This window comes from Mesocricetus auratus, unplaced genomic scaffold (genome assembly GCF_017639785.1).
Source record: "Mesocricetus auratus isolate SY011 unplaced genomic scaffold, BCM_Maur_2.0 Super-Scaffold_15014, whole genome shotgun sequence".
Taxonomy (NCBI): domain Eukaryota; kingdom Metazoa; phylum Chordata; class Mammalia; order Rodentia; family Cricetidae; genus Mesocricetus; species Mesocricetus auratus.
The window spans coordinates 37,321,953-37,346,998 of NW_024429186.1; the positions used below are offsets into that span (position 1 = coordinate 37,321,953).

At 39.9% G+C, this 25,046-nt stretch overlaps 1 protein-coding gene, 1 long non-coding RNA gene and 1 other non-coding gene across 7 annotated transcripts in view; 2 read left to right on the top strand and 1 right to left on the bottom strand.

Annotated features, from left to right (window-relative positions):
• Rad51b (RAD51 paralog B) overlaps window positions 1-25,046 on the bottom strand; it is a 536,305-nt gene that overhangs the window by 249,744 nt on the left and 261,515 nt on the right. The window lies entirely within an intron of this gene.
• On the top strand, window positions 2,337-2,464 carry LOC121139611. The gene has a single exon (XR_005876521.1).
• Window positions 5,442-23,952, top strand: LOC110341382. Of its 2 annotated transcripts, XR_005876243.1 has the most exons (6): window positions 5,442-5,601; window positions 6,146-6,222; window positions 7,092-7,206; window positions 15,810-15,925; window positions 16,714-17,026; window positions 23,704-23,952. It is a non-coding gene; the product is annotated as an uncharacterized LOC110341382 (long non-coding RNA). The 2 variants fall into 2 exon arrangements; XR_005876242.1 differs by lacking the exon at window positions 5,442-5,601 and having other exon boundaries at window positions 6,068-6,222.

A 25,046-nucleotide genomic window follows, 5' to 3' on the forward strand; every position in this document is an offset into this window, starting at 1 on the left:
GAATCTTGAAATTTGCAGGTAAATGGATGATACTAGAAGAAACCATCCTGAGTGAGGTAACCCAGTCATAAAAAGAGAAACATGGTACGTACTCACTCATATATGGATTTTAGACATGGATCAGGATAGTGCCAGTCTGCACTTCCCACAGAAAAGAACCTAAGAGAGATATGCATGGTACCCCAGAGAAGAGGAATGAGGCAAGATCTTCTGAACAGATTGGGAACACAGCGAGGGGTTGGGGGGAGGGGTGGGAGCTGGAAAGAAGAGAGGGGGAGAAGAGGAAGAGAGAGTAGGTCATGGGGGAAAAGGAAGGATGAGTGGAGCGGTAGAGTAGGGGGAAGAGGGAATCATAGGTTAGAAGACAGATCTGGCACCAGTGAGACCTCTAATGATCTAAAGGGATGACACCAACTGGCAAGCTAAGCAATAGTGGAGAGACCACCTTAAGTGCACATTCCTGATAAGGAACTTGATGTCTATAACCATCTTAGAACCTTTTATACAGTGACTGATGGAAGCAGAGGCAAACACTCACAGTTAAACACTGAACTGACCCCATGGAACTCAGTGACAGAGAGAGAGGAGCTATGAGCAAATCGGCAAAGAATGGGCTGGCAAAACCAGCAGAGACAGCTGATCTGAACAAGGGGGAGCTCTTGGACCCCAGACCGAAAGCTGGGAGGCCAACATGGGACTGATCCAGACCCCCTGAGTGTGAGAGTCAGTGAGGGAGCCTGGGCAACCTATGCGGCCCTGGGCAGTGGATCAGTGTTTATCCCTGGCATACAAACAGACTTCATGTGTTCATAACACAAAGAGGGATGCTCTCTCAGCCTGGACTCTTAGAGGAGTGCCTGGACCCTGCCCTGAGTGAAATGACAGACTCTAGATATCTCCTATGTGGAAGGAAGTAGCAATAGGGTGGGAGGATGGGGGGGGATGGTGAGGGGTGTGAGAGGAGGGGAGGGAGAGGGAACTGGGATTGATATGTGAAGCAAGCTATTTAAAATTAAAATAATAAAATAAATTAAAAAATACTTTGATCTCATAGTAGTTTCAAATGCTACTACAGGTTTCCATGCAGCAGATCTATGGCCTCTCCAAAACCAGGATCTAAGCACAGATACTTAGTTTTTTATCTGCTTTGCCCTAGTTCAAAAATTGACATTATAGCAGGTGTGCTTCCAAGTATGAGTACTCAATTTAAGATCTGAACAATTATATTTTACTCACAAGCCTGTCAACAATCCTCCACATTTTTCTACAAAATAACTATAATATGTACTTAAATAAGTCTTCTGTACTTACAATATCCTTTTAAAACCAGGATGTTGTCTTTTTAAAGGCCTGCAGCAGGCTGGAGAGATTGCTCAATGGTTAATATACTTGCTGCTCAAGGATGAGGACCAGATCCAATCTCCAGAACCCATGTAAGGCTAGGAAGTATAGTATCCACCTGTAATATTATCACGCAGGTGTACCCTTGTCTAGACTAGCTGGAATTAGTGCTCTCTGGGTTCAGCAAGAGACCCTGTCTCAATAAACAAAGTAGACAACAGTCAAGGAAGACATCTGACATCAACAAGTGTGAACACATAAACATGTATACATACCACACCCACATACACATGCAGAAAATGCTTGAAGCAATATTGATTAACTAGTGACAAGTATTCATATAATTACTATTAAGAACTAATAAGATATTGTTTCAAGCAGCGGGCGGGAGCTTATTTGAATCTTCCATTTCATAATTACTAATAAAATCTATAAAACCAACCACACAAAGAACTTAAATCAGCTATCATTTAAATCAATGGGCTAACATGCTACCTCCTAGAGAGATTATAGTTTATGATCTTGGATAGTGCTGAGCACAGGGAAGATTACAAACAAATACTTGTTCAATTAAGTCAATTACTTACAAGAAATAAAACTGCCTTTGTAAAAGTGGTTGACGAAATTTTAATCTGATATCCAAGAGAAAAGAACACACTGGAAATAAAAGACACCGATAATGACAGATTATGTGAATGAATGAACTAGTTAATTGACTAATTAATACAGAAAGACAACTGTATAAAAATATTAGGGCAAGCTGAGAAGGGACTGACTATCTAGGTCCATTGGTAGTCTTTCCGTTTATACCTCTCCACCTAGACTCTGTATGCAGAAGAGGGAACTAGTCCAGCTTTCTGAACTAGGAGCCTAATGCAAACGAAAGAGAGGGATCTCGGGATCATCTTTCCAGGAAGACCACTAAGCCCATCTGTTGAACCAAATTAGTCTGAGCAAATGTTCTGTTTTCTAGCTTAAAAAAATACATAGGTACCCTTGAAGGACCAAGAAGGCTTATTCTGATGAAGCAAGACTTTGCTGATACACTCCTCCTAGACAAAGCAGTGGAGAGAGCAGCCCTTAACATAGAAAACTACAGGGATGACTGTATTACCCAACATTTAAAAAAAAATGCAAAGGCGCAGGGAGGTGGTGGCGCACGCCTTTAATCCCAGCACTCGGGAGGCAGAGGCAGGCGGATCTCTGTGAGTTTGAGGCCAGGCTGGAACGACAGCCTCCAAAACAATACAGAGAAACCCTGTCTCGTAAAACAACAACAACAAAAAAAAAACAAAAAACAAAAACAAAACAAAACAAAGAAAGCAAAGGTACCTTTCACAAAAAATGTATCATCAATTCTTAGTGGGAGAAGCAAACCTGAATAGAATGACTCCATTTTTAAAAATCTAAATCTACACTTAGGGATATAAGAAAGGAAATGCTTGATTTTTTTCCTGTAAGGAATAAACAATAAACCATATTTTTCTTTGTAGTATCTCATCCTGAGGTTAACTTTTTTTTTTTTTTTGGTTTTTTGAGACAGGGTTTATCTGTGGCTTTGGAGGCTGTCCTGGAACTAGCTCTTGTAGACCAGACTGGTCTCAAACTCACAGAGATCCGCCTGCCTCTGCCTCCCGAGTGCTGGGAGTAAAGGCATGCTCCACCATCACCCAGTGAGATTAACATCTTCTAATAAAACTTTACCAAATAGATATCAAACTTTATCAATGAATAGAAAAATAAATATACCTGTGTTTTATTCATGTTTCCACTGGAGAAATCAGTAATTTAGTTTGTTTCTCTTAAGAACTGAAATCAATGACAAGACATGTTTGGTTTGGTAAAAGGAAAAAAAAAAAAGAAACCCTTTATAAGAAATCCATACTGGATGGAGTGAGCAAAATTACCATTCATCAATCATATTTATTTGAGAACTAATTGAGCCAGCTCTGGAAATAGAAGGGGAAAACACATTTCTATGTTCTGACGGCTGTAGCCCAGGTGGAAATTTAACCTGATCAGGCTTTGTGAAATTTACTGTGTGTGTATTACACTACAATAAAACAGAGAGCTGGGATGCAGTTCCGTGGTATACATCCAGTACCACAAAACAAAAATTAACTAATTAATTAAGGCAGGTAAAGTAAAATACGACATGACATCAGAGTCACACAACAGCAGACAAGAGCAAGGACAAAGAGTTCTGCCTGAGAGTCAAGAGATATCTCACCACAGAGCTGTGAGCATACAAACTTCACCAAATAGAAGGGAAAAAAGCATCCCAAGACAGGGAAAGTCAGTCAGGACACTGAGGTGGCAAATAGTAAGAACACATGTCTGAAGCATGGCCACATGGGATCGGGTGTTGGGAGTTGATATTAGAGAATTGGGCCAAGAAAACCTTGAAAAACAATCTAAAGAGTTGGGATTCTGTCCTTTACAGAGCTTGGTTTTTCTCTAAGTAGACAACCTAGCCCATCTTTCTAGAAGACAGCAACATCACCCCTACATCACACTAGCTTCCGCAAGCCTATTGCTGGAAAGAACAACAGAGTGGGAACTATTTTTTTTCTGAAGTCATTGATCCATGCATCACACTATCAATATATCAATCAGAAGTAATGACTGGCCAATAGGAAAGCATGGACAAACCTAATACTGGTGCCTTTCAAAGTGTCTTTAAGTAACCTTTCTTTTAGAGAACTCCTACAGAGAGGAAGGAAGGGGAGAGAGAGGGGGAATAATCACCACCCAGAGCTCTTCTTTTTATTTTCTAGACGATGTACCACCCAATGGGACCATGGGACTCTGAAGAAAGATGAGAAAGGAAAACTGTCTTAGAAAAAAAAATCCTGCTATAATAATGTCCATGATGTAGTAAGAGGGAAAATATGAGAAACAATGTAGACCACACAAGCCCATCTATTATTAAGAAAATGAATAGTAAAATGTTAACATATCCATTGAAAGTATTTGAAGACTATATGCAAAAGCATGCTAACAGCAATTATGCTCAAAATTATGGGAGATTTTTCCCTTTCTCCATAATGTATTTCTTAAAGGATGGAATTTTATGATTATGTATTACTTTCACAAACAGGAAAACTACTAAAGGTCATCTTAACTTAAATAAAATCCCTTGATGGTAGCCTGTAATCACAAAGGCTGTGGGAAACCAGATAAATTAACTAAGTGGTTCCAGGTGACAGTCACCACTAACAAGCAGGTTCTGCGTATTTCCATGTGGTCGATACAACATACTCTAACAGGAGTTTTAGTTTAGCAGTTGAGGTTCACCTACTGTGCCTTCTACCATCATTCCCTGATAGCTCACCCTACAATACACTGTGTGAACTTGTGAAGATGCTGTTCTCTCTTTACAGCTTTAAGTACAATCATTTAATGCCAATGAACTTGAACTAGCAGCGAATCTTAAGTTACTGCCTTTGTGAGGAACAAATCTGCTTGGAGGAGCACCAGATCCAAAATGTGAACACAAGAGCTTCAAGAATTCCACAGAGCGTTGTTCTATTTACCTCACAGAAACTCTGAACTTAAGGTAAAGCCTAACCTGTTGGTAATGCTCCATCATGTGATTAGTATACAACCTTTGATGTGTGCCCATCCACATTGTTTCGGGCAGATTCTAAACAGAGCACTGGCCCCATGAGGTAACCTAGGCTAGACACTACTCTTGCCCTTTCTCTTCTTCTTGGTTTTCACCTTTGAGCCAAGATTGGGGGACGGCAAGAAAATACAGAGGGGATGTATCCCCAGTCAGAAATTAGAGGGAAAATAAGTAATTATAAACAAAAAGGGAACCAAACAAAGAACTATTCACAGTTCTACTATCATATGTAACATTCTTCCTACTTGGATGTGTAGACTTCCAATATTTCTAATTACTCTCTGTAGTCTCTGTTTCAAGATGAGTCACTTACATGACTCATCAGGGCTAAAAGCCAAGCATATTTTTTCACTGTACCTGGAAATCCCTTCCTTCTGACTCACCTGTCTTTCAAAATGCCCAAGTATTATGAGGAAGAAAGCTTCAAATACAGCTTTTAAAATGTTCTATCTTATTTCCATTCACAAGCAAAGCTAACAATAATCTTTAGGGAGAAGCAACCTTACTATGAAAATGACTGCCCAAACTCAAATGTCTCTAAGATTTTCTTTAACTAAGAAATAATTCTATTTTTTTAAAATGGAAGTATGGTCAGAAGTCAAGAAATTGGATCAATAGGCTATCAGATGAGAGTAAGTAAGCAAACACTCCTCCCAACCAAACTAGCTTTAAAAGATAGATTTAATTTATTTTATCTGTATGAGTGTTTTGTCTGCATGGATGACTACACACCACACGCATGCATGGTGCTCACAGAGGTTAGAAGATGCATCAAATCCCTGGAATTGGAGTTATGGGCAGTTGTGAGCCATGGTGTGGGTGCTGGGAACCAAAGCCAGGTCCTCTGCAAAAGCAGCAAGTGATTTCAATCACTGAGTCATCTCTCTGGTCCCAGAACCAAGCTAAACTTGAATAATAAACTAACAGTATAGTCTGGAATAAGAATCATTGAAAGAGGAAAAGGAATGTGGATCTGGAAGAGGGAGGTTGAGCCAGTTGCTCACAAAACTTGTTTCCCCCTCTTCCTAGACACAAAGACAGACCACAGTTTCTAGCTCTGGTAATTTGATCATGTAACTCCAAGCAATGTGGGCAGGAAGGGTGTGAATAGTTCCCCTACAAACTTTGCACCTGCTCCTACTTCAGGATCTTTCTTCATATGTTCTTTTCTTCCAGTGTAACTACAGAGGTCATTTTTTTTAAAGCCTGAAGAGTCACAAGTTGAGAAGCCCACTCTGAGAGTTACTGCCTAGGTAAGTCTCCCACAAATCATGACTGCTGGCATTTGATTAAATTTCACCCAAAGAAGAAATAACTTTGCATGTATTAAACCACATAGATTTAAGGGAATGTATTACAAGGGCAAGTGTTGTAGGCTCCCTGATAGGTGACAAAGGGCTCAGCCATGTGAGCAAGGCCAGATTCTATACAGTTTTGGATAAGCCTGTCTTCGTGAGCCTAGGGTTGTACCTGCTGGCCAAGTTTTGCTAGCAAAATGCCAACACATGCTATGTTATCTTCTGTCCATGAACTTACTCTATATGAATTTCACCAGGTTAAGACTATCAACTGACATACAGAATTATGTGCATGTTAAAAAAATAACTCATTAAAAGATTAAGCACAATCCAAATGTTCACTCGAGTTTGGAAAAGATTTTAATAGTATTTAATTGGTGGGCCATAACTCAAACAAATTATGGCATACAATTCTGCATTAAGAAAGGGAGTGAAGGAAGGAGGGAGGGAAGAGAAAAGGAGATGAGAGACAAAAGGAGGGAATGAGGGAAGGAGAGAAAACAAAACTAATACTGAGCAAGTCTTAAATATCTGGAAGCTTTTACATACATGTTTCTACTTAGTCTTTACAACAAACCTATGTGATTAATACCATCCTATTTTTTTAAAAAAGAGGTAGCTAAGGTTTACAATTAAATGATTAGCTCAGAGTTATTCAACTGGAAAGTGCAGCACAGCATTAAACTCTAATCTAGCCAGCTCAGAGTTTTTACTTGCTATCTAGGTATTTGCACACTTCCTAAGAGAGCTAAGAAAGTTCCCCTGATGTCATCACACTTCCTGAATGTTCCCAGTACTGACTGCCCTGTTTGTGTCTTCTCTAGATGTAGTCACTAAGTCCACAGTTAAGAAACAAAGCATGGCTGCCCCCAGGAGATTATCTCTTCCAGTTCACTTGGGGAAGGTGCCTGAGGACACATCCCTTCCATCTTATGGCAGGTAGTGAGAAGATTTAATGTTTCTCTGGCTATCTTTACACACGCGCACACACACACACACACACACTGCACATATGCGTTAGTCATCTTCATTTTGGGTCACCTGGTCTTCAAAGCAGTCTACCTATTATCAAAACCCAGCATATGTGGAGTGATTATACAAAAAATGGAATATTAAAACATTTAGAGTACTTGTATATTATCTGTTCAAGCTAATTTTGACACCCTTAACTGCAAACATATTTGTCTATCATATGTTAAGCCATCCATTACTTTTTGAGATAAAGCTGGTACGAACTAGTAGGCAACAAACTGAAAGGCATATAGCAGACAAGGTTGAAAAAAGTCAGTTGCTTACAACTCTATCACTGTCAATTTAGCTTTGGAAATATTCTCTCTTAAAGGAGAGCCTCTAAATTGAATCCATGAGAGAGCCAGAATAGTGGTTGTACAAAAGGCCACAGTCCCTTGGGAACGCAGGGACCACACATCAGATGTGTGGCTTCTCATTACCTTTTCACCTCACCCACCATATTATCATGGCAAAATACTTCATAGTGCTCTAGGGCTTGGCATTTATATGTACACATAATTATATTCCTTAGGACGGGATTGGGTCTAAGTGAAAAGAAATACAGGTACTGCTTAAAAGTCAATTGCACTCAGTAGCCATGTAAAACTAGAGAACAGGATGCCTGACTTCTACTCAGTTTTTCCAGTGACTCACTGTGTAATTCTGAGGACCCAGCCTTTGATCTCTAGTTTTAGTCTATAACCAGAGCATTTTAAGTTGTGCGCCCGCTCCTTTGTAGGTACCCCTTCAGCTTCTCTTGCCCTCGGATGAAAGCATCCATAGACATGGGAAATTGTTGTTGGGTGATTTCCTATAACCCCCTTTCTAGTATTTCAGCTGCTCTCCTCTTACATCCGAGGGACACTGCAGGGAGATCACCACTGCACACAAGCACAATTGAAGCCACAGGCTTAAGATTTCACCGTTGAAGGGGCAGGCTAAGAAGGAACAAGTCCGGCTTTAACACCACGAGTATCTCCAATTACCAAATGTGGACTGAAAGGATACAAAACACTAGGAGAGAAAGAAAGGTCCTTGGCGTTCTTCAAAGCCTCCCTGTGGGGCTGTGAGTTCTTCTTTGAGCTTCCAAAAACAGAGTCTGGGCAGCCTGCACACCTGGAGTGCATTAGTAGGCCTTAGACTCAAGGTGAAACCGGGTACATTTCACCTAGAAGATTCCCGCAGTTCACTCTCGTAAAAGCTCACAGTAATTTCTCAGCTTAGAAACATGGCATGCTATTCATGGAGTGTTGAACCCAGGGATTACCTCCCAAAATCCGGGATAAATCCCACTGTTCGTCTGTATAAACACACTTTCATGTTGATTATCTTGGCGCAAGGAGACGTTCGTTTTGCTCTCTGTGGCCCAGGGTCAAGAGCAAGACCCGCCCTCAAATCCAGCCGTTCTCTTGGCTCCCGAGAGGCCCTCGCTTCTCCCTTTCAGCAGCAGCATGCTCACCCAAGTGCGAAACAGCAGTGTCTCTGCTGTCTGCTGCTCTTTCTTCACTTGCCATGTTGAGCGATGTTTCTTTTCCCGCCATTGCCCCACTTCCTGCCACACCTACGGAGAAGTCTGCCTGTGGTCACCAGCGAGCTCCAACTTCCCGAGGTGGCCAGAATGGCTGCCCCGGCCCAGGACAATCTCTTCAGCTTCCCATATTCTTTATCTGTGCCTTGTGCCACCCAGCCACCGTGATGGCTGTTACTGCCCACTTGCTCACGAAGCTAGCACTCTCCACGGCTACCGAGACACGCAGTAGAGCGTAAAAGCCACAGCCTTCAGAGCTAGACTTTTTGGTTTTGCACTCAGGCTCTGAAGTCCGCTGTCTATGATGCCATGCCTCCGTTTGTCTTAAGGATGGAGTACATGATTGTGGGGGCTCGTTTTTGCCAACTTGGCACAAACATGAACTCATCTGAGAAGATGGGACCTCAATTGAGAAAACACTTCCATAAAATTGGCCAGTAGGCAAGCCTGTAGAGCATTTTCTTGATTAATGATTGATGTGGGCCCAGGGCAGGTGGATCTGAATGACAGAAGAAAACAGGCTGAGCAAGGCATGGGGAGCACGCCAGTAAGTAGCATTCCTCCATGGTCTTTGTTTCTGTCCTGTTTCCAGGCATCTGCCTTTCGTCCTGCACTGACTTTCCTCAGAGATGAACTACAACTGTAAGCTGAAATGAACCCTTTTCTCCCCAAGTTGTTTCTGGTTATGGTTTTATCAGAGCAATAGAAACTCTAAGAGAATGATCTTACTGTCTTATGAGTTAACTGAAATGTAAAGGTCTCAGGAGTGACAGGTGTGGTGGCGCACGCCTTAATCCCAGCACTTGGGAGGCAGAGGCAGGTGGATCTCTGTGAGTCTGAGGTCAGCCTGGTCTACACAGTGAGTTCCAGGACAACCAGAGATGCATAATAGAAAGACCCTGTGAAAACAAAACAAAACAAACAAAAGGTCACAGGAACATGGTGAGGGTTATGCTGACACCTTCATGATCAAATTCAAGTACCTCCCTTAGTTAGGGTGTTCTACCTTTGGCTATTTTACAACCCCCTCATCTAACAGTGGGCAAGACGACTTCATATTCCCAAACCACAATTACCTACGGTAAACTGAGTCATTAGTGAGTAAGCTGTAGGAGAAACAGATTTGGGCAAAGCATTGCCCTAGATAGAAGTGAAAATGAACGAGATGGCACCCCCTTCACCACGTGAATTCCATCAAACAAAACATTCTCCAACATAGCTATGGCTCAGAGGCTACCGAGAGTTGGAGTACTTAAAGGTGGTTAATATTCTATGTCTTGACATCTCACCTCAAAGTAAGAGATGCAATAAACTCATTTGCCTCAGATGAATGACCTCTGCTCCAAGTGCTTAGAATGTTTTTGATAAAAAAGAGAAAGTGAGTTTAAAATATTTCTTTTTAATCTGGTACATAAAATGTATCCTATCAGGGGAAAGTCTTGCCAAAAGGGGGAACACTAACAAAGCTTCATCCTAAAAACAAGCCTGATGTCTAGGGCTAGATTTTTAAAAAATCTACCACATCCCACTTCTAGGAAGGAAATCACATGCCAATAAGCAGTGACTTAATTGGGAAAGGAATGTGTAATATATATGCAAAGCGGTTCCTGTATCTTTAAGGACTAATATAACAAGGAGGCATCTTACAGTCCTTTGCAGGAAGCTGGCACTGATTTTGCCTGTTCTTTGTCAAAATGCCAACGGGCACACACCCTCCCATAACCCTTGTACAATCAAACCCTGGGCATTCGCGCTGATTCACACCAGAGCTGTGGTTTTATCTATGTGTTTCCATCAAAGTGTTTCTTACTCAGCTTCTTTATCATTACTGAATGCTCTGTCCTAATTCCAGCCTCACAAAATTCTGCTTTTCCTGAAAAAGTGGAGCAATATGGTTGTAGTTTTTAACAACCTCAGATAATTATCAGCCAGGAGCTGCATGAAGACAGAGGCAATGGAACTGATGTAGCAAGTGGAGGGTCTCGGAAGAATGCCCTGCTCTGTGTACCTTAGCTTCTGCCAATCTGCAATATGCTAGCTATCAGTCAACACCAGGAAGTCACACCCAGATCAGTCAAAAAGTCCTTTGTTAACTTAATGCAACAAGGCAAAACTTAAAAGATCCTACCACCAAACTTTTAAAACAGAAAATTTTGGGAGGAAATACGGATGGACTGACTACTCATAGTTCAATTACTTGAACGACCAAAGACTTCATTCAATTTCCAATAGCAGCTACTCATGTGGCTATTCGCAAATAGCTAAGCCCTCTCTTTGTTTATGAAACAGGCTATTAAAATCAACACAGAAACAAAAGAAAATATGCCCAGTACACTGCAAAGCTGGAAGGGGTAAACGAGCAATAAACCTTCTGAAGCATATTAGTCTTTTCTTATGTATAGTAAGGTACATGTAATTAGTGCATAGTACAGTCTTCTTAGCAGCTGGGTGAGACTTAGGCTTCAAGAAACAATTAACGGAATTACTAGGAAGCTATCATTTAAAACTAGCATTGTGATAAATAGGCCCAGGGCTAGGTATTTTATAAAAGCTACACCTAATTATCATGTTTTTTTTTTTAAGTTCTGAAAAGGAATATGGGGTTAAGTTTATACAGGATATTGTTAAATAGCCTCAGGGCAGGCAGGAAGATGTCTGGAAAGGAAGATGACAACTATAGTTACTGCAAACACACAGAATGTAGCAAGTTCATCATCTCAATTTAGCAAAGTTAGGAAATGACAGTGTGAAGATGACCAATTCTACCTATTTGAATGAGTGGCCTCCTTTCAAGTCAAGCCAATGCCAGGTGCACTGAACAGTTTAAGACACCTGAGTATGCAAATGATGCCAGGCAAGGTAACTTGGGATATAGTGTTCTGAGCACTGTACATCTGGTCCTCTCAATAGTTGCTCAACAATCAACAGTGTAATGATTAGTCAAAGGCTAGAAGGTGTGAACCATATAAATAATTTTAAGCATTAAAAGGTGACTATTTTCCTTATTGGCTTTTCAAAATAGGGTTTCGCTGTGTTGCCCAGGCTGGGCTGGAATGTCTAAGTAACTAAGGCTGACTTATGACTCATGACGTCTGCCTCCATAGTGCTGGATTACAGAAGTACCCCACCGCACCCGGCCACAAGACTTCACTTGTTTATTTGTTTGTTTGTTTGTTTATATATGTTTCCAGGAACTTAATTGTCCTTTGTTTCCATTTCTCTTCTATCTTACCTCAACCAGTCCCCTAACCAATTTAAATAGCTAAGAGAAGCTTCATGATAATGTCACAATTAAAGCAATCTTATATATGTTATTGAGGTTTTTCTGAGTAAGAGAAGAGATAACCACATGGGGTTATTTGCATGCTCTTACAGAAAAGGCCATTGAGGAAATCTACTTAATTTGAAAGTTGGGTTTTTGTAACAAGGAAGAAGTGAAGTGTATGTAATTAGAGCATTCTGTCTATGGGCCAGCATCAAGGATCATCTTATTAAAACAAAAAGAAATATCTAGGTGCCTACACATGTACATCCACGTGGGTAAGGGTATGCCCATGTATGCAGACAGAGAAGCTGTGGATAGGCTGAACTCCTTTCTGACACCTAGAAAAAGTGGCCCTTCTTAAGTTTAAAGGGAAAATATCACCAAGTGTGTTTGTGAATAGAATTTCATGCTGTTTGCCCCTGGAATTCAATGTGGCACTGAACACTTGGTGGCATTCTTGTTTGAAAGAGAAACCTTTATAGAAACAGATCTTAATCCTCTATGTCTGGGTGCTTGGCTTGCTGTTCTGGTACTTATATCCTGGCTAGGGATCTCCTTTGCTCACTTCGTGGCATTCCTCAATTGTAGATGGCAAACTTGATGACAATATTACAAACAGAGTGATTTAGAACAGATCTCTTGGAACTCAGGGTTGGCATGGTGGGTTGATTAATATGTCCTGCGCCCTTGCAATACATAGTCTCTCTGTTAATTGAAACAAGCCAGAGGCCTTCTCTGGAAGGTACCTGAGTGACCCTGTTCCACAATCTGACTCCTTCCATAGTGCTATGACTGGATGTTTCATGTTCAGTTAGATTTAATTCTATGAACCTGGAAATGCAAGGTTCAAAAACTACCTTTCTGTGCTCAAATCATCTTTACTGGAGAAGTTTCTACCATGAAATATTAGTATTATAAATCCATGCAATCTCCATGCTCTTTGGAGATCAGGTCTTTCACAGGTGCTAGTAAGTTTTAGTTTCTAATGCTTACTTACCCTTAAGTGACAGCCACTATGACCCTCACTTCCTCATGGAGAAATCATATGATGACTACTGCTGCCAAAGGTAAAGTCACTGGCACAGCTCAGAAGGAAATCTAAACCTCTTGGTTTACTTTCACAGCACCAGCTTTTATTATCTGACTTCCAGAAATGATGAAGGATTTGCAAGCTAATTCTTTGAGAATAGCACGATTATGACTAATGTTTTAGAATGTCCAGATCACGATATGAATTTCAGTTCTACCTGCTGTTATGGGTCTCAATTTAACCTCTCTGTGTGCCTCAATTTCCAAAGTCCCAAAAGAGTAAATCCGTGTTATTTGGTGTGTTTTCCAAGACTCATGCCTGAGATCAAGTCTGCCTCCACCTCATCTCCTGGGGGCATTTTCAGGATTAGAGAGTTTAGAAAGTCAGGCAACAGAATGGTGCATCCCCATGGAGTCCAGGCACAGGAGGAGGATCAGTCATTGCCTCACAACCCTGGTAACTCACTAATAAAGGAGTAAGCAGGCGTTACTGCCACTAACTATACATGGTAGAAGAGCTAGAGAAGGAGAAACTGGTAACATCTCAACAATAGGTATTACAAATTCTATTACAATTTTTCAGAAAATGGATATATTGTTGAAAAGTCCTACACTCACTTGAATACCTGGGTTTTACAAACAAGAAAGTGAAATCTCTCATTTGAGAGAATTCACATAATCATAGGGAGTAGACAGGGCTGAGCCCAGGTCAAATTCAGCACATATTTCCTACCAGTATTCTGAACTTAGTAGGCACTGGTGACTCCAATTATAAGAGCTAACTTACATTTGCCACCTGAAATGTAAACGGACATCATCATTCTAGAATTTGAATTTGGCTAGGGGTATATACAAGAACCTAAACAACTGAGGCACTGGTACCTTCAGCAGCATTCCTAATACTAAGTGAGAAAGAAAGGAGTCCTGGAACATGCCAGCAGAAGCTCATCTACATAATATAAAATAGGTGTTTCTTAGTCGTCCTCCCCAGTCTAAAGACTGTTCGCAGTCAGCTATACTATGTTCTCTAGTGGACTCATCCCAAAAGCAGGTGGGATTACCATGGACAGGTGCACCTACCACCTCTATATAAGCCATGTGAACAATAAATAAAATGGGAATAATCCTTCTGACACATTCAATACTTAAATTAATCTGTCTGGATGGTAAAACTCAAATGCTAGATCTCCTTGGTATGCTTGATTTTTTTTTTACTATGAACATACCCAGTTTCTTCAGGGTCAGAAAATGAACCTTGAATTACTTCCCTCTTCTTAGCAGCAAATATGAAAAGGAGAGTTGGCATTCTATGCTTGGGATTGAAAAACAAAATAAAAACAAAAACATTACAGGGAAGAACGTGGTATATCCATATACCAAAAGTTCAATATTTCAACTGAACCAACTTATTGCTTCATTTCATTTAAAATTTAATCTTTCTGGGAAATGCTGATCTCCAGGATTCAAAGTAAAACCAGAAAGAGAGAACATTCTGTTCCTTTTTCATGGACAAACATTAATATTTATATAAACTTAATACTATTATTTCAAAAGAGAATAAAGCTAAAAACTTCTATGTGCACTGAATCACTGAGTTCACCAACTATAATGTTAAATATTCTTGTGTAATGCAGCTCAGGCCCTGAAAAGAGGATTAATCAGCATGAGGTTTCAATTAGTTCTTTCAACTTGTTCTGAGTTTAAATAGGTGGATCAGAATAGGTTTTCAGGCTTCATTGGAGAAGGTAACATTTGAGCAGAAACTTGAAGTGGGTGAGGGAGCTAGTCATGTGCATATCAGGGGAAGAATACTTAAGTCACTAATCTTGATCTAACCAAATGCCCCTTGGTCTTGGCCCCACTGGATAGTCCTACCCACATGCTGTTGGCTTCACTCCAGCATTGTTCAGTATAAGCAGTATAACCTACACTGTGGCTATACCATTTTAAAATAACGTTCATTAACAGGCTTTAGGCACTACACCTAAACTGCTCTTATCTTAGCCTGTAGACACTGAGGTCTATTAAGATCATATCCTTATCTTAGTCAAAATGATATTGTTTGCTTTCCCACTATTACAACCACAGTTATCTATCACTCATAATGGACTCTGAAATCAACCAAAAAGTACAATTCCCTAGCACCTCCATCACACTCTAAACAAGCAGAGTAAAAGTAGAATATACTGAATAAAAGCAAAAGGCAAAATGAAGGCCATTAGGAGGACAAGGAAAGCAGGAATTAATAGGCAGCTGCTAATAATATATAGCCACTGTGAAACTGGACAGAAAATGAAGGGACAATCTGAGAGTGGGGCTAGTCAATGCATAATTACAAGATGCCCCACAGAGCACGTTATAGTGGCTGGGGTTTCAGTGACTAGGAGTTCCCCTTCACTGACCAATTTGCGGCTACAGATGTCAATATAAGGATCTATGTAGGGGTGATTTGTATATTTTAGCCATTTTAATGCTTTTCTCTTCCAACACTTTGCTCTTCCTCGAGTAAATATTTATCCGCACAGTCTACTGCTTGAGGAAAGAAGCCAGTCAACATGAATACCATCTGGTATTCTGCTACTGCTCTTCAATTTGATGAGAAAGCTGTGTCCTTCCCAAGTTCCTTCTACTGAAGAACTAACCCTGCTTATTCCCTTGGATCAAGTACTACCAAAATCACTCATATTTCCCATGACTTTCATTCCACAGAAGATACCCACATCTAAGAATCCAAATCCAATGAGTAATCATCCTGATCTTGTCATCTCTAAAATACTGAATAGGATTTTCTATTCAACATCTTCAGCACAAGGGTCAAGTCCCAGGTAGGTGTCACCACGCTCACTGACTGATGTTGGGGAAAATAAGTCATGGGTTCTAAGGTCAGGGGCTCCCATAGGCAAAATAACAAGGTGACAGTCATCTTTTTGCAAAGAATACAACAGTATGATTCCAGTTTACAATTGCAGAGGCTTCTGGCAAGGGATTTAAAAAAATGTATCAATTACAAATGACTCCAGCCATTCCTAGTTGACCCTACAAATCAAAACTAAAACTATCCCTCTCTGAACCAGACACTGATATAAATATGTAAGAGTGTACATCCATTTGAACTATGCTGTGGAGCTTTGGGCATGGAAAACTTCTGTAAGTTTGACTTCCTTGTATGTTAAATTTAAAATAGTAACATTTTGCAAGTAATGAACTTAAAGATGCTTTTGAAACTTTCAAAGCTAGATGTGATGGAACATGCTCTCACCCTAGCACTTTAGAGGTTTAGGGAAGGTAGTTCAAGGCCAGCATGAGTTACAGAATAATGAACTGAGGCCAGTCTGGGCTACGTAATGAGATCTTATCTCAAAAAATGAATGAATAAATAAATAATAAAATAGGAGGGACAGAAAAATGCCAGGAGCTCCTCTTCAGACTAAAACAAAGGTCCAACTCCCTGTGATCCAGGTGTCCCTGGGCTCAATAATAAGAGTGCTTGGAGATTTGGCTCAGGAATGAGTAAACAGACTACAATAAAAGAAGGGCAAGCTACTAGGGAGGGCAGCCAATGCAGGTTAATCATTCTATGGATTAAGTGTCTTATTTCTCTTTCATAATACAGGCTTGACTAGCTAGAAGTGAGCCGAACCAAGCACAAAGCACTATCAATGGTTAAAAAGAAATAACCAGACGCAGAGGGAGCCGCGCTCCCATCACCTTGTTTCCATCCCTTTAAGACATCTCTTGAAGAGTCTTTCTTCAAACAAAATTGGAGTGGTAGACCGTTTCAGTGCCGCTGTACAGAGATTTGATTGTTATGATTTTGCCTATATAACTTCTTACATATCATATGAATGAGCTCGCACAAGCTTCTGGATTTTGTAGAGGAGTTATGGCAAGCCTTCTTATTTTTGGTCTTAGCTGCTTGCAAGCAGGTATGTTACTTAGAAGAGTCTTTTCATCTAGTTAAGCTTCTTATTCCCCAAGTTAGAAAACCGTAATTGTGAATTGGGCTCTGGCTAGCAAACAGACAAACCCCAGCTCTCCTTTCTTAAGCAATATATTTACATTTTGCAAAGCTATCAGAGTTCAAGTTATAAGAACAGGACAAACACATTTGTAGTCAATTAAGAATGTAAGAACAGAAAATTATAAACTATAGGATCTATAATCTCCTCTTAGAAACTGACAATTTATTTCCTAACCTTTTCTAAGGGAAAGCTCTGCTTGCAGAGGGGAGGGAAGTTACAAAGTGAAATTTTAGAAGGTGCTATTCAACCAAAGACCTAACAGAATGCAATGAAAGCATACTGAAATTGTATAATGGGGCTGGGGTGTAGTTCAGTTAGTTAAGTGATTGCTTAGCATGTATGCAGGGAGAGAGAGGGGGGAGGAAGACAGGCGGGAAGAAAGAGAGGAAAAGAAAAGAGGGAAGGAGAACAGGAAAATATCAGCTAGTAGATGTATAGATTTGAGTGAATATGACAGAAGTGTTGTTTTTTTAATATTTTCATCTTCCTAAATTACTAAGGTAAAACAGAGTACATAAGATGAATGATAATTTGTACCTATATCATGGCACTTAATATTTTCTCTAGAAAATTACATTTCCAGTGAACAATTCTATGGTCCTGAACCTTTTCCATCAAGGAAGATTTTACTGCAGAAATACCTAATTTTCTCCCCATCTGTCCTTGCTCTTACAAAATAGGAGAAAATGACGACAGATCAATAACTCAAAACCCCTTCAAGATGAAGAGAAGCTCTGCTATACAGTCATGGTGCCATCAGGTCTTGTTCACAGCAGCCAGGACTTCTGCCCTTGAGGGTGGAGAAGGGGCCAGGATGTCCTGTTCAGGGGCTTTTCCCCCATGGGTCTCACCAAATGAAAAGTCACTTATTCTGCTCAAAGTTCATAACTAGGACACGAAGCTCCTTTTTCCTGAAACCCTGTACTAACATTCAGTGAAAACACCGCTCCCCATACAGTCTGTTTCTTTTACATCAAGCTCGTATGTTCAGGGATGAGCAGACAAGCCTCCAAGCCTCCCAAACTGCAACTTGCTATTTACAATCATGTTAAATATGGGTAACCTAAAGGCCCAGCCCTCAGAAGAATAGTGATAGAAATTATGTTAAAGTCATGAGGTCAACTATGGTATTTCTTTTACAAGAGTGTTTACAAAGGAGCTTTAATTAAGATGAGAAATGTTCCTGATAATATAGTAAGTGAAAAATACTATTTAAAATTATATAGTTGGGTGATATAATTTTTAGGAAGCACTCGGGAGGCAGAGTTAAGTGGATTGGAGTTCGAGGCCAGTCTGGTCTGCAGAGTGAGTTCTAGGCCAGCCAGGGCAAAAACAGAGAAACCCTGTCTTGAAAGAGAAAATTCTATGTGAGGGGCTGGAGAGATGGCTCAGTAGTTAAGGACATCGACTGTTCTTCCAGAGGACCCAGGTTCATGTCTCAGAATCCACATGGGGGTTCACAACCAGAGTTAGTCAGCTCAATGGGATTTGATGTCCTTTTCTGGCCTCTGCAGGTACTGAATGCAAGTGGTACACAGACATACAAGTAGGTAAAACACCCATTTCTATACCCATGAAAATAAAATCTAAAAACTGTATGTGAAATATGAGCTGAACTAGATAAAATGTTTAGATTTGCATATAATATTTCTAGAAAGAAATACAATAGATGCTGTTAACAGCAGTGATTTCAGGATAGGGCTTTGATTAATTTTTATAGCAGCTTCATTGAGACATCGTTTATATTCTAAACAATTCACTGGAAACATTTGAACAGTTTTACAGTTATTCACAGAGCTGTGCAATCATTACCACCATCTACTTCAAACTGTTTCATAATGTCCAAAAGAATTACAGGGCTGCAAGTACAGCCAGGAATGGAACCCTTACTTAGCATGAAGGAAGCCCTGGGCTTGGGCTCTGCATTTTGGGAAAGGAAAGAGGGACGGGAGTGGGGATCACAGGGAAGGGGCAAAGAAGGGGGGTTCTAAATGCTTTAGCTAGTACCCAGAGACTCCTCTCCCCTAGAACTAAGCAACCACTAATCTTGCTTTTGCTCTACAGATTTCCTTGACATCAAATAAACTTCTGCACTTTTTTTTAAAGGTTCATCAATATTGACCATGTACCCATAGCTCACATCTTTCTATTGTTGTATTCCATATTTCGTATTTTGTTTATTCATTCATCATTGATGAACATTTAGGTTGTTTCAACATTTTTGGACATTGTAAATAATGCTACCACAACATTTTTGTACAACTTATTCAGGTATCATAGGGATATCTTAGGAGTAGATATGTGGTTTTATTTTAAAGTTTTTGTTCTTCCACACTTTCTGTAAGGAATGGAAAGTACAATCATTATTAGAAAAAACTAGTAATAGGGGAAATATCCTCTTTATTTTAAATTCCCTGTGTGCCAGTACTTCCTCTATCCCCTAGTTCAAGCCAGATACTTTGTATTTAATTAGCTAAAATGTTCTTAATGAATGTTTGCTCTGAACTGGACCCTATACTGGGCAAATTAGAGGGATACAAAAAAAAAACCCCAGGAAATGAAGTCTTTGCTTTCAAACAAGGGATACTGCTAAACTCAGGGTGAGGGGGTGGAGGGTAGGTTTGTTTTCAAGGAAAAACCATCACACAGACACAGGAATAAAAGAACAGAGTAAATCCTAGTTGAATCGGTCCTTCTTACCCCACCTCCCTGTACTGAAACCTCTCTGTCACTCAACACAAAACCAAGGTCTCTCATCTATCTGCACTGCATCAACCATTACAGTACCTGTTAAAAAGGTATCTAAAGGCATCTTCCCATCTTCCCAATGAGGAACTAACCAAGGCCAGGAGATTTTAAAGGCTCTTCCACCATAACTAGATTTTATAGAACAGTATAATTTGTGACTTTTTTTTGTAAACACACATTTATACTCACACATATACAAACAAGATATTTCTCATTTAGAAAATGTTGGGCTCTACCAAAAGGTGCTATTCAGGCAGCTGAGCAAGAAAAGTGACCAATGGTTTAACCTACCTGTCATCCCTGTGAGCCACAATGACAACAGAGACTCTAAAATATGCCATGGTTGCATACTAGAGTAGCATGAATGTTGTGGAGATAGCCAACTATTTTTTGATTGGATGTAAGGCCCATTTTACAGGAAGAAAAGCATGCCTGGTACTGTAAATCTAGCCAAGAACTCATGGTGGAGAGTTCATAAATTTCAGGGGTAAAGTGACTACTATTATTTTGCTAAATGACCATAGTATCAAATTACTCTCTGAATTTGTTCTCAGTTCTCTGAACTCATCAGAGAAGCTTCTACATGCGATGAACAGTGGTTAGTGCAGAAGCTCACAGTCAACGTGAAGAGAATGAGTTCGAAGCTATAAATGGAACATGTATACTGTAGCCTCTCCCCCAGGCTTAGGACCATTGAAGAAGAGGGACAGAAAGATTCTAAGAGCCAGGGATTGGAGAGGACTAGAGTGAAACAGTGTCTTCGGGACATGACAGGACTGATACACTCATGGACACACAGAGGCTATGATTGCCTGCACAAGACCCACACCAGATCTAGCTAATCAACATTCAAGCATGAATTGGAAGGAGGATGCTGAGCTCCCTATCTCTAATTGGGGAGCTATGGAAATTGATGGCTTCTGCAAGTGGAGACTCAGCTTCCTTTAAGGACGTGACCCTACATAGGTCAACCATACTCCTGTGGACCGTCCCATACCCATGAGGAAATGGGCAGCTCAAATTGGACTTGGTGGGTTATTTTTTTTTAAAAAAGGAAACACAGGGGTTTAGAGGTATATCTTGGAAGAGTTAGGGGAAGGAGTACAAATACATTGCATGCATGTATAAATCTGTCATAGTATAAATAAAGATATTGCATTTTTTGCAAAAGAAAAGGTTGGGTTGGTAGAAAAGGGCACAAACTAGTGAATGGTGGTATTGCTCTAAGGTGGTCAAGGAGTCTCCCTAAAATTTCTAGTGCAGACAACCTATCTGTTAGAAATATGCCCATCAATTCAAAATGTACCCACCTCAAGCACCTTGCAAGAGCCTCACATGAATGAATATCACTATCATGCCTCAGGATACCTAGGCCACAGGGAAATACAACCCACCTGAACTCAGCAATATATATTTAGAGAGTTGTGTGTGATACACAAATAGGGGTGAAAGAAAAAGAGGAAGTTTTTTTCTTTATCTTTTTCTCTATCCCATCATTCCTCCTTTCTTCCTTCTTTTCTGAGACCAAATCACCCAATAAGCCCAGGTAGTTTGCCACTGTGCCTGGCTGAGAGTTAACTTTTCTAAACATAATATTCTAACTAAAATGCATTTAAAATTTCTAAAGAACAATATAATAAGCATCCCTTTCGATAAGACATTAAGGCTTTAGGTCTTCAGGAAAAGATAAACAGAAAAATCAAATTTCATAACTTGAGCAGTCAGTAATAGAAAACAAAGGTTATAACTGTCCAACCTAAAGGAAACATAAAATACCTTGGGAGAATGACTTGAGAACCAAATAATAACAATAAAAGCAACCAAACAATACCAACATTCAAGTAAAGCAGTATATATTGAGAGGCTTCATCCTGTCCCAAATAGGACTCTGGACTGGCCACTCTTCGCCTCTTCACTGTATCCTTCTGAAACTACACCAGCACATGAATCATGTGCTATAACAACAAAGAAAATGCCCTCAGTTAAAAAAAAAAGAGGTCAACATTCATTGTGATTTCTATGCCTGATGAGGTTCCGGGGGACAAGAGCTATATAGACTGCTGTTACAGCGATTAGGGAAATAACAACAGCTAGAGTAATCCCTCCTAAAAACTGCAATAGGAGAGTGCCAGGAACAGAACGTTCTGGTGGAGGTGTGCCCGTGTCCTAGGACCTGGAGAAAGGTGAATTTTAAAGAACAAGTCTGAAATGTGATTTGCTGAACATGACTTGCCTTGCTAAACCTGGTTTTTGTCACAGCTATTATGCCCTCAATTTCATGAGCATCATGTTCGTTTGGAAAGGAATAAGAAGAAAAAAAGCTGTTTTTGTAGTAATTGCACATCAATACCAGAAACCTATTATTTCTATTAAGTTAATTAACCTATTTTTGAAAAGTATACAAAATAGGTCACTTAAGTGGGTGTGACCTTGCCCAGTGAACTATGCTTTTAAACTGTCTCCAACTATTAAGATTTATAGACCCCTTTATCAACATCTTGGTTTGAAAAGGCTGGCTGAGTGAAAGGCATGCAGCACCAGGCTGAAACAGCTTTGGCCCCTATCAATCAGTCTATTATAACTTAATGATATTTAGATGATGTGATTAGATTTTCAAATTGAATGCTGTTTAATCTAAATTCCAGAGTGCTTAGTAATGCTGCCACATTTTTAAGGCTCAGGCAAACAGTACAAAGGAGAGAAATTTGTAACTGAGATCAATACAAATACTGTTCCTTCCAGACCGAAAAAGGAGAAAACTGCTTAACCCTGGGGTAGGGGTAGGGCCACAAAAAAAAAAAGACTTCTATATCATCACTCATATTGTCATTGAAAGCATGACTGACTTCTACACAACTGAGCAGCATTCTGGGTAATGAACAAAAGTTCTGCCTTATATTTTGCTCCAGATTAGATGGAATAAAATTCCAATAGAGAGGCAGTCCTATTAAAAGTAATAATGTTCCAGGTACAAAGTGGTACTTCCTTTGCATCTCTTCTTATCTAAGGGTCCCTGCTTCTGTACCAAATGGCTGGCCCATGGCAGTGATGACATTTGCACTCTAATAACATCTAGTAACTAAAATCACAGCCAACACTTGAAAACTCTTCCATTTTTAGAAAACCATCTCACTAAGAGTGTGTACAAATTAAGAGACAAACCAAGCTTCATAGCTAGCCTTAGCATCTGCGAGCTCGAATTCTATATACCTGACATTTCTATTCTTTCAAAACTTTTCCTGCAAAAATTATGCACAATGTCAAAGTCACAGCACCTCAGCTTTCGTCACCTGTTAAGGTCCTGTTGGTGACTCAGGCACTTAGAGTCTATGGAGCAGCTTTTAATGATGGAGTGTGCACAAGTTGGCACTTTAGCACCTCTAGGGGCATGGGGACTCCAGGCATCTTGTTTTGTCTTTGAAGTTCTAGGTTCTGTTTCTAGCTCTATTTTTCCTTAAGCACATCTCTCTGGCTTGCTCTACTCTAAATAAACTGCATTACTTGCAATTTCCTATTTACCCTGTTATTTTTTCCCCCACCAGCTTCCTATCTTCCCATACTTTCTTTTGCAGAAAGACTTTCTCATCCCCTTGGGTCCAAATCCTACATACATTTCACAAGTTTAGATTTCTATCCTACCTGTGTTTAGCTATTTGGCCTTGAGAAAAGTGGATCTAAGGATTTGTGAACTCAAAGACATCAGATATGGCAGAGGTTGGGGCTCAGAGAGGTACTGAACCTGAATCTAATCTGAAATGAAATGAGAGAGAAAGTGAACATTTACATCCTGGGAGAGAACACATCCTAATATCTTGTCCCTCTCTCTCCCTCAGCCCCACAAACTCTGGCAATCAGGTGTTTTAGTCACTGAAAATTAGGAAGTTCTCTAACAAAGAGATGACCATATGCTGCTGACACAGATGCCTGGAAATTCCCCCCCACAAAGCACCAGGATCTTCTTTCAAACTAACGAAAGTATCAATTAACTGTACTGGAAATTATTTTACCTATGTAAAAATGTGCTACTTTTGTTTATGCTGTGGAATAGTACTTTAATTGTATAAAAGTGTGTTACATTTGTTTGTGCTGTGTTTGTTTAATTATTTACAGATGTGTTACATTTGTTTCACCTTGCCTGCCAAAAAGGCACCTGATTGGTCTAATGAAAAAACTGAAGGGCCAATAGGTAAATAGGTAGGCAAGAGAGGGATAGGTGGTGTGTGTGTGTGGGGGGGGGGGGGTAAGAGAATAAGAAGGAGAAGACAGCTAGGCTGGAGAGAGAAGAAAAAGAGAACAGGGAAGAAAGAGAGGGACATGCCTGGGACCAGAAGCTGGAAGCCACACAGCTGCTTACCTTACATGAGAAGCAGTGAAAGTAAGATATACAGAAGGAAAGAAAGGCAAAAAGTCCTGAAGCAAAATGTAGATGAAGAGAAACAGGTTAACTTACAAAAGCTAGCAAGAAATGAGCCTAAGCTACAGCCCAGCATCATAACTAGTAAGTCTCCATGTCATGATTTGGGAGTTGGTTGCTGGCCCAAAAGAAAAAGTCAGTTACACAGGGCTTCCAGTTTATGTGTGTGCATGGATTATTACTATTGAACGTGGAAGGGTTGCCTAACATCATCAGACTTTTAAAGAAAGTCTACAACATGAAAGACAAAGAACAAATCATAGCCACACATGTGTTACTACCTAAAAGAAAAAAAAATCTATGTTCTCAATAAACCAGTCATAGTAAACTTCTAAAGAACATTTCTAGTAATACACATAAAAGATAAATTTTCAATATTTAGCATTTTACTTAGAAAAAATCTAGATAATACAGAGGTAGAATCATTTTATTAAATTGAGCTCACAAGAAGAGTAATTAACAAAGTAATTTAAATTTGCCTCATTTACATCATACTAGGAGTCACCCCAGTGTCACTGTCACATAAAATCAAAACCCAACTTCTTTGAACTCCAAAATTATCTTCCATCTATTCTCAATATTCCTTTTCCTTCCCAGTACAGTAGTCAAAATTCTGATCTTGGTGAGCTTACATGAAGAAAACTACCTGTTTCACTAATGTACATTGACTTGATACATAGTTGCAAATAGATTGATGTGTCTTTCAAAGGCAATAAGCCTAGGAGGATCTCAAGGTTCAAATTCCATCATCACATGTCCTCA